Raw genomic sequence first — 12,209 nt, forward strand, 5'->3', positions numbered from 1 at the left:
CTTGCATCATTCTTCCAGGGTATTCTTGTATTTCGTCCTCGAAAATACAACCTGCACTTACTTCTCTCTAGGATCTTCCTTCTGTATAAATGTAACTGCCTAAGTGAAGTAACTGAAGTATATTACAAGTAAGTGGTGTTATTTTGATAATTGCCCTGATGAGAGAGACTAAATTATCTCAAGTAATTTCTTGGCAAGCTGAAAAGCAAATTATTAATAAGAAGCTGGGCATTTCACAAATGTTGCAACTTTTTTTTTTTCCTCTGAAACATTTTCTTTTCTAAAAATGCCTGTGGTGTTCTAGGTCTTGCACTGAATGGAAAGGAAGGCTGGGTTTTGCCAACTCTCCTGTTCTGGTAAGTTAGTCCTGAATTGTCCCAATACCTCCTGATAAATAAGAGAGAGATCTCACAAACTTGTTTTCCAGGCTTCTTGGAAGCTCTGTACCTGTAATGGCCAAAAAACAAACGAGGAAAGGCTGCAAAATGATACAAATTAGTGTCTCCTGGGAGTTCTTATATGCAGAAGTGTCTTTATGGTACCATCAGCTGCTTTGTGAACTCTTTTCTTGCTCTAACTGAGCAAAAATGCACATAAGTTAGAAGTAAAATGACCATTGCAATAGGAAAAAACAACAGGAAACTGCCCATCCCGGTAATATCAACACTGTTTACAACCCAAATCTAAAATATAGTTCCATGCAAGCTACTATGAAGAAAATTAACTACCCCAGACAAAACCAAGACAGATATTTGTTTACTTCATGTCCTTAAGAGAATACTATAAAACTACATGAGTAGCTAAGTACTAAACTCCAAGCGTCTCAGTAAAAATAATAGATGTGCTGGTTTGCTTACAGATGCTCAGCAAGAAAGCATGTTCATCAAGATGCTGGCTGAGCACAGCCAAAGTTATCTCCTTAAACTATGTCTCAGGCATGTAATTGCCAGTAGCTCAACTTACTGTATAAGAGTGCTTGTCATCTTTCTTCCTCCTTTACCACCAGATTTTTAACATCTATTTGCATGTGACACAGAGCTTGCAAAGCTGATTTGCGTGGTGTCTCAGTCACTGAAACACTCCCTCTGTTTAAATATTGATGCTTTCCTCAGAAAATATTCTTGGGATTGATATCTGGAGTTCTTTCAGTTTGTGCTGCCACAGTTTGTTTGTTTCTTTGATGATACTGCTTCATATTGTATTGCTGCTAAGGCTTTGGAATGTATCATAAAGAGATTAGGAAGCATTAATGTGATGATGAGAGTAAAAGAAAATGGGTGATGTTGATGGTGGCTGCCATAAGTGAACAGCCAGCCAAGCAATAGCAGTCCTCCTTGGCAACTGGCGAAGGAACTTCCATGGACAGTAATTTAACAAAAGAGTGACTTCTGGACAGAAATATTCTAAATTTGATAGTAACAAGAAATACTTTAAGCCAGTACAAATGTCAGTTGATGGCCATGAAAGTAAGTTCCAGTGCTGACCTGTCACATCACTGTCAACTTGGAGACAGGTCCATGGAGCTATACTTAAGTGCATCATGGTTGAAATCTGCCCCTTGGTCATCACTTTGACCACAAGGCAAAGGTACCTCTGCAGCTGGACAGGAAAGCACATTGCTCCCTGCCTCATTTATTTGCAGCCAGATTTGGGCGTTATAGAAAACAGGGCAAATCGCCTCTTTTCTCCTCTGGGTCCAGAAGAGGACCCTTTATTAAGGCTCTGCAAAGGCCATGAGCTATTTTCTAGTAACTTCTTTGAGATACAGGATCAAGCCTTGATGCAGGTTCAGGTTCCTTTGAACACCTTTGCTGCCATTACTCATCCATCACAGCACTCCATCTCTGCACTTCAGTAGATTATGGGCTTAATTTTGTAAAATCCGGACGTACTTTGTAATTTTGTCAACAGGCAATCAGCTTTGGCTGTAAATACTATACTTAAATGTGTGCACATAATAGGAAATGGCTTTTTATGTGTGTTTCTTCCATAAATGATGATTGTCAATGTTTAATCAGCGATGGAACAGAATTTGGCAGCCTCACAGCATTTTGATGAATAGGGGACTGATGTTTCTGATGAAAGAAATGGGTTATGCCCCAGCTACTTCTTTGAACTGCTTTCCTCTGTGGATTATTGTTAGACTTTTTGTAGGGTCAGGATAAGTTTGCTGGTCTTTGCACAGGAACTAGTTTCTGCCAAGCACTATGACATTTTACAGATAACAATGTCTACATCTGTGGATAGTAAAACAGGGAATCAGCTGTATGTTCTTGGCAGAGAAACCTATAGGCTGCATTTTGTCCTCTGAGTGGGTGTTGAAGAGAAAGGAAGGTAAGATAGGTTCCCAGTAGGTGAGCACAGCCAAAGGTCTGTAAAGAGGGTGAAAAGCAGGATTGCGCTTGTATTGCTTGGATCTTCTGGAAAGAAATAATTACTGCCTACACTGCACAGTGCACGTCCACAGGAGTAGTTCTGGCTGCTGGCTGGCTGACACTGAAAATAGACTGCACTTTTTGTTACTGCGTATGTCAACCATTTCAACATTTTCCCCTAACAAATGGAAGGTGTGCAGGCAGAGATGAGATCTGTGTGTGCTCAGTGCTTTTCAAGACTTTTTTTAGCATAAGTCAAGCAGCTTTGAACAATTCTCCTTCGACTCATTAACTGTCAAAAGCAAATGTAGATGGAAGGCATAAAGCTATTTCTTTCGGAAGAGTATAGCTGCAGTATAGTCTTCCTCCATACAGAATCATGCTTCACATGCAGCCAGGCTTATACATAAGTGAGCACTGACATATTACATGACATATTTATAAGACAGGGAAATAGTTAAAGAACAATTCGATTGTATAAACATGAACAAAACATTTGAGATACTGTTGTCCCATTTCCTGGTATCTCACCAGGTCTCCAGCTTCTGGCCCAGGGGAATATTGGTACTTTATCATATCTTGTGTGTGTGTGTGTGTGTGTGTGTGTGTGTGTGTGTATTGCCTGTCCTAGGATCAGGCAAATGACACAAGATACTTATGTTTAGATTCATAAATTAAGACCATGTAGATGAAAATAGTATGAAGTTTGTTCCTATCTGGTGGAAATGCAACCTCTACAGACACATTAAGCCTGAAGGATGTGTTAAGAGTCTTAATGCACAAGGTGCTAGTTTTAGAATCCTAATCTGTAATTTTTTGTAAGATGTGTACGATGGAATAAAGGTTATACTTGTTACATTTTCAGACTATGCCACATGGAAGATACCGTTAGCATTTTGGAGTGAATGGTGGTAAATGAGTGCTTCAAATGGAGAAGGTAAGGGCTTTTCCTGGGAATTTTGACAACTGTATTAGTAACAAGAATGAATGAGTAAAGGTAGGACCCAATAAAACTGGATGAATGACTTCAGTTAAATGTGTGCTTTCCGAAGAGATGGTGTGTGTGAATACTTCAGGTCAGAAGCAGGATTAATACATGTTCAGTGCTAAAACATATTCTATAATTAGGTTTATAATACACAATCCAGTAGTATGAAAGGGGAAATTAAACCTTAAAAACTTTGATTTTGAGCTTTGGTATATAGTGAGTCGCAGGGTAGCTGTTATAGTCAGCAGTATGGCAATGCTGTGCTACCTGTTAGATTAGTTTGATGCAGAACTGAGTTTGTAGCTAAAAAGGACAGTCCCTGGCTGGCAGGAGGCAGTTCCTGGAGGAAGAATGAAAGGGAGAAACACAATTATAATTCGAAAGTATCTTGACTAATTGCATAAGTGATTTGAAATCAGTGAGATGAAATCCAGTAATTTCAAGTGCTAAATACATGGGGAGAGATGTGTGTTTGTAGGCAGGGAGGGGGCATTATTAATACAACATGGGGAGTGATTGTAATACCATCACCATGACTGGGTGATGGTATTATAATGGATCACAAACTGAACAGGGATCAATGGTGTCTTCTGTAAAAGAGGGATAAATCTAATTCTGGGATTTTTGAATGGGAAGGTGATGCATAGGGAGCAGGAGGTGAGACCACAGGTGAAGCAGAAGGTTCAGTTCTATACACCATGACTTAAGAAAGATGTACGTATGTTAGAAGATGGCTGCAGAAGATCCATAAAAATTATTAGATATTTAAAGATCAAAAGGCATGATCTGCAGGTGGTATAAATCACTTCAGACTCAGTTCCCAAAGAACTAAACTGATTCACACCAGCTGAGCAGCTGATTAAAAGAGTTATTTTTTGAATTTTCTTTCTAATCCAGCCTTAACAGTGGCAATTTACATTAACTTCTCAGTGCCATCAAGTTTTCCCCAAGGCTTACAGGAAAGAATTATTTGAGTGTTATAACTTAACTCTCTCTCTTTCCATTTTTATTTTAAACTGAGCTATAGATTTTTTTTCCAGTTTCTATTTTAGCATTATTTAAAAATGAACACAGTTAAAATGGAAAAAAGGAAGTACTTTTAAGTACAAGGTGCAATTAACCTCTGAACCCTACTGTTTCTTGATATAATTGCTGCCAGAAGCCTAATAGGATCAAAAAAGAGTAATAGATAATGGGAAAATCTCCTGACATATTAGAGGAGATCAGAATAAAAAAGACTTTAGGAAAAAGAAGGGCAAAAAGCTACACACTTCAGGACATGACAGCCTTTTTACAGCTGACTGGAGGAAACTGCTTTCTCAAAGAGCATGTTGTCTGTCTTTGATCTCCTGTAAGCCCTTGTCAGATGCAAGATACTGCAGCAGTGGACACAGCTCTCAACAAGTCTGGCATACATAGTTTTTCCTAATTTGAATTCTGTGCTATATTCTGTGCTCCTGCAGCCAGCCTCTTAGGTAATGTGTAAAGGTGACTTGAAAGGGCTATTTAAAAGAAAAGCAAAGGCAAGCTTCTTTTTTGCTGCATATTCATGTCTGTCTGCGAATTCCTGTGATATTCATCCACATCACCATGTTGTTTCAACATTCTTTAGGTTCTTATGTGTTTAATTTTCATCAGAGGCTGAATCAGTGGAGCGAAGAAAGGTTTCTCCAAGGGTTAATCTAGGAAAAGGTAGACAGCAATAAAGAAAAGCTTCAAAGGAAGAATGTGAAAGCATTGCTTGGATACTTAGGGACAAAATTGCAAATGACGAAGTCCAGCTGCAACTAGAACTAGCAGAGAACATGAAAGATGGTAAGAATGGGCTCCAAAACTGTGCTAGCTACCAAAGGGAGTTCATGAAAAGATGGGAGGCTAGTGATAGACAATGAGGAGAAAACAAATTCTCATGAACTTTTCTCCTCACTGTTCATAGGCAAGCTTGCTCCCAGGATTCTGCATGTGCTGCTGCAGCTTGGGAAGGCGATGGGAACCAACAGCAACAGGTTAGTGACGACTCAGGAAGGCTGGTTTTCTTAAAATCTGTGGAAGTGGTTGGGATTCACTTGGGGGTGCTGGTGCAGTGACTATGAGGCTGTGGTCAGTCATTTATCAAACTCATGACAGTCAGGGAAGTGAGGCTGGGTACTGTTGCCCTGCATTCGTAATGGATGGCTTTCTCAGCAAGGTTTTGGCACTAGTCTGCTTGTGGGGCTCCTCAACCGAGCTGATTTAATACCATGATTAATTTTTCATGGTTCTTTTCTTCCCCCAAGCCTACGTATTGCTCTTTGGATTTGTCAGTGACTCATTTCTAACAGCCTAACATTGTTGGAGCTATATTCTAGTGACAAGATGTGTGAGCTTTGGTTGATTTCTCCTAAGAGTGGGTACATCTAGGAAACGTTATGTTTTGAAGGGGGAGACTGGAATTTCAGCCTTACTGTCTCTTTACAGCGGTCCTCCTTAGATCCTTCCTTAGAATTAACAGATTAACAAATGAATAGCCAAAAATGGTATGCTGAGAAGAAATTTTACTCCTGTGCTTTTTAATGTGCAAGCTAAACAGCAGATGTGGGGTGTTTCTGATGTAATGTGTGCCTTACGGAAGTAAGAAGCAGTTAACTGAGTTGGATTATTTGGTTAAATTAATACATCCTGTGCATGTTTAAAAAACTCATGGCTTCTCTTAACACTTACCTGGAAATCTTTTTGCAAGCCACTTGAACAACATCACAAAATCTTTTTGCATGAACTTGCAACTATTTGAGGACTATGTTCGTGCTTCTTCTAGGCTGTGTGAAAATCGTGTTTGACAAAACCCTAATTTTGAGAATTGCCTCTTTTACTGTGAGATTCAGCCAAAATAATGTGCCTGAAATGTTTTAGATTGATGGAGGATCTGGCCTAATATGTCTGTTTCTGGCATCCGTGGTAGAGGCTGTGTGCTGGTCTGACTGTCATCTTTGCTTAGTGCTCTTTGCACATAAATGCCCCAAACCAGACAAAAGAATAGGCTAAGCTGAAGAAAGTGAACCTTTTGTTTCAATTTCAAGTGTTACTTTAAAGGTTTAAAAACATTGTAAATGTCACAGTTTTTCTTTTTGTGGCCCTTAACTCAATGGGAAAAATCTTTAGATGGCAATGAGCTTCAAGCTGGATCCCTATTACCTTTGACTGCTTGTTCATTAAACTACAATAAGTTGATAGAACTAAGGGCTGTAAAAGGTCTGTGACTTTCTTCTGAAGATGTACTCTGTCTTGGTTTGAAGGTCTCGGTGCTTAATCACTCTTGCAGTTGAAACTTAGTCTTGTTTCCAGTTTGAATTTGTTCAACTTGACCTATCTACTGCTGCTTCTTGGTTCACCTCTGCTTGATTATAAACCCTGCTCTGACTCATCATCCATATAGGTCTCTTCTTGAGCAGGTAAGCAGTATAAGCTTGTAATTCTTTCGTTTCTGTCTCTTTTTTGGGCCATGATTTTCCAAACGTGGATGCCAAAACTGGAAGAAGCTTTTCTGTTTTAGTGCGATCAATAAATGCGCTGTTGTCTAATCTTACTTTTCCCAAGTTATTGATGGAAAAGAGAAGCGTTCCTTATGCCAGCCTTATGAAGTTTAACCATGGTCAAGGTTCAAGGTCCTACCCCTGGGTCAGAGCAATCCCAGGCACAGCTACAGGTTTGGCAGAGAAGAGATTCAGAGCAACCCTGCAGAGAAGGATTTGGGGGTGCTGGTCGATGAGAAAATGAACATGAGCCAGCTTCAGTGTGCGCTCGCAGCCCAGAAAGCCAACCGTATCCTGGGCTGCATCAAAAGGGGCGTGACCAGCAGGTCGAAGGAGGTGATCCTGCCCCTCTACTGTGCTCTTGTGAGACCTCACCTGGAGTATTGTGTGCGGTTCTGGTGTCCTCAACATAAAAAGGACATGGAACTGTTGGAACAAGTCCAGAGGAGGGCCATGAGGATGCTCAGGGGACTGGAGCACCTCCCATATGAAGACAGGCTGAGGAAGTTGGGGCTTTTCAGACTGGAGAAGAGAAGGCTGCGTGGAGACCTCATAGCAGCCTTCCAGTATCTGAAGTGGGGCTATAGGGGTGCTGGGGAGGGACTCTTCATTAGGGACTGTAGTGACAGGACAAGGAGTAATGGGTTAAAACTTAAACAGGGGAAGTTTAGATTGGATATAAGGAGTAAGTTCTTTCCTGTTAGGGTGGTGAGGCACTGGAATGGGTTGCCCAGGGAGGTTGTGAGTGCTCCATCCCTGGTGGTGTTCAAGGCCAGGTTGGACAGAGCCTTGGGTGACATGGTTTAGTGTGAAGTGTCCCTGCCCATGGCTGGAACTTGATGATCTTAAGGTCCTTTCCAACCCTAACTATTCTATGATTCTATGAAATAATTGTTTATCATTTGCGCATTCTAACTCTAGATTCATTTTACGTCACTGCCTCTTTTCTGTAGGTGTGATTTGCACTTTTCTTTCCAGATGTGTAATGTGAATGTGATTTTTATTAAAATATTTTGTGGGCTTAATTCTTTCACATGCTGATTTACTCAGATCATCCTGTGCAACTTCTCTGTCTTTGCTCTTTATCATTCTGCCTGGTTTTGTCAGCTGTAATTGTTTTAAGATTACATTAGGCTTATTTCAAAATCATTTATGGAAATGTTACATATTCCGATGTCCAGTGCCACCCCTGAGGAATCATATTAAAATTACTTGTGTTCCACGGTGTTTCTCCTTTTGTGACTATTTCTAGAGATTCATGGGCCATTTTTTAATTCACTTAATGTGTGCTTTATTAATAATGTACAGCATTAATTTTTAGATCAGATTATCATGCACTTTTCCATAATTTAAATGCCTTATAGAAGTCTGAATATATCCTCACGGTTATCTTTTCTAAACAAAATTCTGACCTTACCAAATAACTAAATAAGATTTGGTCAATAAAATCTGCTTCCTATAGGATCATCATCACTGGCTGTAGTTATATCCCAGCACTTATTTTTTAATTGATAAACTGATACAGGATTTAATTGAGAGTTCGCTCATGTTAGATTAATTGGCTAGTAGTCATGCTGACTGTTCTGCTTGCCTTTCTTGAAGGTGTGTGCACCAATTAGCTGTCTTCTGAATTTGTCAAAATTATACAGCAGAGGCAGATCTCTCCTCAGGTAGTCATAGCACATAGTTGATGCATAAGAAAAATTTTGAATATGTCATCAAAATATTTTAGAATTGAAAAAAGCTCATCTGGAGAATTTTTTTTTTTGTCATATGAGACCTTTTTATTTTAAAAGTTTTCAAGAAATGAACCAAATTGCTATTAGTTAATAGTTAAATCTTGCTTAAAAACAGCTTAATCAAGGCATCTCCTCCTCTAAATGAAATCTTTTCCCTGTGTAAATAAAGAACATTAAATATAGTTTACAGCAAATCACTGGTAAAATCAAGATGACAGAACATCTTGTCAGAATGATATAATTATTGGTTTTGTCCATATTTTTATGCATCTTTGAAGTCGAATCAACCTGCATGTAATTGAAATTCAAAGCATGTGTCCTTGATTCAAGGACAGATTGAGCATCTGGTAAGAGCAACAACCTCAGTTTTTGTACTGGCACAAAAACCTGAATCTACTTTAACCAGAAAGGGGCAGTGACAATCAACAGCTTATGACTGACACCTAAAGAGACAGCAGGGACAAATTCAAAACTGAGCCCTTCTGAGGCATCATCAGTAGCGGTTGAGAAGCAGTCTGGAACTAGGGGGGAATGGGCAGTCCCCTGAGATGACAGGACTCAAGCTGCAGCTGCCACACAGGTGGAGGAGAAATTATCTAAACCAAGAGATTCGGTGCTTTATCAAGGAATAAAAAGCACCAAAAGGAAACCTTTAAAATAAACAAAAATGCTAAAAAAGGCAAAGCAACAGCATGGCAGAAGCATGTGCTGGCAAGATGAACCCAGAGCTCTTGCAGATCTGGGAAGGGAAAATGAAAACTATGGATAGACTATAAAACCACAGGCTGAATTTGCATTTTGGAGAAGAGAAGGCTCAGGGGGGACCTTATCACTCCCTACAGCTACCTGAAAGGAGGTTATAGTGAGGTGGGGGTCAGTCTCGTCTCCCAAGTGACAAGTGATAGGACAAGAGGAAATGGCCTTAAGCTGCACCACAGGAGGTTTAGATTGGATATTAGGAAAACTGTCTTCATAGGTGGTCAGGTATTGGAACAGGCTGCCCAGGGAAGTGGTGGAGTCACCATCCCTGGAAGTGTTCAAAACTCATGTAGATGAGGCTCTCAGTGACATTGTTTAGTGGTGGTCTTGGCATGCTGGGGTAATGGTTGGACTTGATGATCTTAAAGGTCTTTTCCAACCTGGCTGATTCTATGGTTCTATGGTTTGATATTAGCACAAAACTGGCTGAAACTCTTCGTGCAGGATTCCCAGCACAAAGAGGACCAACCAGAAGCAGGTGACCTGTGTCCATCAGCACAGAAGAAAGTTCTGATGGTGCTGGGCTGTGTACTCTGAATGGCAGGATATGGGCACATGTACAAAACTGTCATGCTGGCATCAGGAAACAGTGTTGTCTATGACTAGCAACCTATAGCAGCCCAACCCTAAGAAGAACCCACAGCAGAGTAGGAAAGGTCGAAGTCAGTGCTATGCAATACCACCTATCTTCTGTGTTGCTATGTTATCTCAAGAAGCAGGCAGATATATTTCTGTATGCCAAATTATGAAGTTTGTTTTCTCATTAATAATGCAGGACCAAAGTTTTTGAAGTATGTTGACACTTAATTCTCTTGTAAATTGAGGGGCTTATGAACGAATTTGGCTGTCTGGATACCTTTAAAAATCTGTTCTTTCAGCTAAAATGTGTTGAAGTGGACAAGCCCTTTTCTGTTTACTTCAGCAAACTTTGAATTAAGTGTTTGTCTGCTTGACTGTTTTAGCGATTTTAGCATTTCAGACATATCACAAAACCAGTCTTTTATTCTGTTCAATGCTTAAGGTAATTTGATGACAGATAACACCACCATTTCAGAACTGACACATACCTACTCCTTCAAAGGGAAGTCTATGTCAACTCCTCAAAGTTGCTAGGACAACATGAGGGAAGTTACAAATTCCTCTCCTCAAGAAGCAGCACTTTTCTTGCTGCTGCATTAATTACATTACTCTATATTTATCTCAGTTCAGGAGAAAAGTGACAATTAAGCTATGACACTTTTCTGGAAAAAGGGGAATATAACCCCCATTTTCAAGAAGGGGAAAATGGAAGACCCGGGGAATTACAGACCAGTCAGTCTCACCTCTGTGCCTGGTAAAATCTTGGAGCACATTCTCCTGGACAACATGCTAAGGCACATGAAAAACAACAAGGTGCTTGGTGACAGCCAGCATGGCTTCACTAAGGGGAACTCCTGCCTGACCAATTTGGTGGCCTTCTATGATGGGGCAACAGAATTGATGGATAAGGGTAAAGGAGTTGATGTCATCTACCTGGACTTGTGCAAAGCGTTTGACACTGTCCCACACGACATCCTTCTCTCTAAATTGGAGAGATATCAATTTGATGGATGTACCACTCAGTGGATAAAGAACCGGCTGGATGGCCGCACACAAAGAGTTGTGGTCAATGGCTCGATGTCTGGCTGGAGACCGGTAACGAGTGGTGTCCCTCAGGGATCGGTGTTGGGACCGGTCTTGTTTAACATCTTCATCGCTGATATGGACAGTGGGATTGAGTGCGCCCTCAGCAAGTTTGCCGATGACACCAAGCTGTGTGGTCCGGTTGATATGCTGGAGGGAAGGGATGCCATCCAGAGGGGCCTTGACACGCTTGTGAGGTGGGCTGATGCCAACCTTATGAAGTTCAACCACGACAAGTGCAGGGTCCTACACCTGGGTCGGAGCAATCCCAGGCACGGCTACAGACTGGGCAAAGAAGAGATTCAGAGCGGCCCTGCAGAGAAGGACTTGGGGGTGCTGGTCGATGAGAAAATGAACATGAGCCGGCAGTGTGCGCTCGCAGCCCAGAAAGCCAACCGTATCCTGGGCTGCATCAAAAGGAGCGTGACCAACAGGTCGAAGGAGGTGATCCTGCCCCTCTACTGTGCTCTTGTGAGACCTCACCTGGAGTATTGTGTGCAGTTCTGGTGTCCTCAACATAAAAAGGACATGGAACTGCTGGAACAAGTGCAGAGGAGGGCCACGAGGATGATCAGGGGACTGGAGCAGCTCCCATATGAAGACAGGCTGAGGAAGTTGGGGCTTTTCAGCCTGGAGAAGAGAAGGCTGCGTGGAGACCTCATAGCAGCCTTCCAGTACCTGAAGGGGGCCTATAGGGATGCTGGGGAGGGACTCTTTGTCAGGGACTGTAGTGACAGGACAAAGGGTAATGGGTTAAAGCTTAAACAGGGGAAGTTTAGATTGGATCTAAGGAGGAAATTCTTTCCTGTTAGGGTGGTGAGGCACTGGAATGGGTTGCCCAAGGAGGTTGTGAGTGCTCCATCCCTGGCGGTGTTCAAGGCCAGGTTGGATGAAGCCTTGTGTTGGATGGTTTAGTGAGAGGTGTCCCTGTCCATGGCAGGGGGGTTGGAACTAGATGATCTTGAGGTCCCTTCCAACCCTAACCATTCTATGATTCTATGATTCTATGATTCTGGAGAATTGCCATTTTATTTAGAAACATTGTGAAGTTAGGGGCACATAATTGAAATGGAGACCCTTGCCACGCTGTGCTAACCATTATACTTTAGATAAAAGTTTTTCCATCAGTGCCCAATTTAGGAATTAATGTTTCATTTGCTTTAGAAGTGATAGGAGA

At 41.3% G+C, this 12,209-nt stretch overlaps 1 long non-coding RNA gene across 2 annotated transcripts; it reads left to right on the forward strand.

Moving 5' to 3' along the window:
- LOC136007421 (uncharacterized) lies at window positions 1–5,443 on the forward strand. 2 transcript variants are annotated; one of them, XR_010609691.1, is made up of 5 exons: window positions 1–128; window positions 305–356; window positions 3,241–3,312; window positions 4,976–5,178; window positions 5,300–5,443. It is a non-coding gene; the product is annotated as an uncharacterized LOC136007421 (long non-coding RNA). The 2 variants fall into 2 exon arrangements; XR_010609692.1 differs by having other exon boundaries at window positions 5,002–5,178.
- Window positions 5,444–12,209: the final 6,766 nt, after the last annotated feature.

This window comes from Lathamus discolor, chromosome 1, assembly GCF_037157495.1.
Source record: "Lathamus discolor isolate bLatDis1 chromosome 1, bLatDis1.hap1, whole genome shotgun sequence".
Taxonomy (NCBI): domain Eukaryota; kingdom Metazoa; phylum Chordata; class Aves; order Psittaciformes; family Psittacidae; genus Lathamus; species Lathamus discolor.